Genomic DNA, 1,305 nt, shown 5'->3' with positions numbered 1-1,305 from the left:
ATTGTATAAAACCTGTTTGTACCTCTGTTTCTTTTGTATTGGTCTTTAGAAGAAAAAAAAAATTCAAGTATTTTTTTATTGAGCAATTCAATTTGACATATCAGGAGTTATTTATTTGTGGACATTACTTTTGTGCAATGTGCATCTAAAATTGGAATCATCATGATATAAAATTCTATATTAGGCACAAAAGTAATGTATAAAATAAAATGCCAAACTCCTAATATGAGTGAACATACAAAATTATAAACACAAAAGAAGCAAATATCATCAGCTACATTATGAAAATAAAAAGTTGACCAGATTCCCCTGTGTCTTGGTCTTTTGTCTAAAAAAAATTACCGATTCACCTCTTGTGCAGTAGCCTTTCTAAAACCTCAATTAAAAAAGTTAGATAAAAACATTAAATGTAGAGGAGCAAAAAGTAACAATATGGTGGAATTCGGAAACCAAATAGTTAGAATAGTTCACTGAAATTGATATAATGCTATAACATAGGCCTACCAGTATTTTACGATATGAAATGAGCTTACTTCAGTTCGGTGAACTAACAAAGTTTGGTCCACCCCCTCATTCTCAGAAACTGAGCACATTATTTTCAGGACAGTAATCGGATTGTACGGTGTTCTGTGAGTAACCTGTTTATTTTATTGATTATTGTCAGCCGGCCATTTTTTTTTTTTTGGCAATGACAAAGGTCTTGGTCTTTTGATCAAACCATGAACCGATTCACCTCCTGTGCTGTAGCATTTCTAACCCTTTCGGAACAACCGATTAATAAAACATTTCCCTCTGCTGTGTTTTGCCTCTAAATGCCTGAGACAATGAGATCCTGTTGAACTCATCTTCCTGGAGAACAAATAACTGCTGTGTTGCCTGGGGGGATGGCTGACAGACCGCTTGGCTGCAATGTGTGTAAATCATCTGCTTTTACAGTCCCGGTGTATACGCTTTGGGTGAATCAAGCATCTACAAAAAGACTTAAATTGCTCCTCTTGAATGTGTTGGCTCGTTACTTCAAATGCTTATGTAGCGAGTGGGGCAATAAAGGGGGAAGAATTGGGGGGGGGGGGAATGGGAGAGTACCGACAACGCCACCAGGGGAATTACACCCCTGGAAATAAAGTAAAGATAAGGGATGTAACTTTTGTGTTGAATAATATGAACAATGCTGATAAAGCAAACAGATTCGTTAAACTGACAGACAGAGACGGGAATTCAAAATAAACCAAATCTTTATTTTGATGGAAAACAGATAAAATGTGCAGGAACTGGAACTACTAAGGATAAAAAAGGGATTAGTGT

The sequence above is a fragment of the Ammodytes marinus genome, assembly GCF_949987685.1.
Source record: "Ammodytes marinus genome assembly, chromosome: 20".
Lineage (NCBI taxonomy): Eukaryota > Metazoa > Chordata > Actinopteri > Uranoscopiformes > Ammodytidae > Ammodytes > Ammodytes marinus.
Note: the sequence above shows the minus strand (reverse complement) of the source record.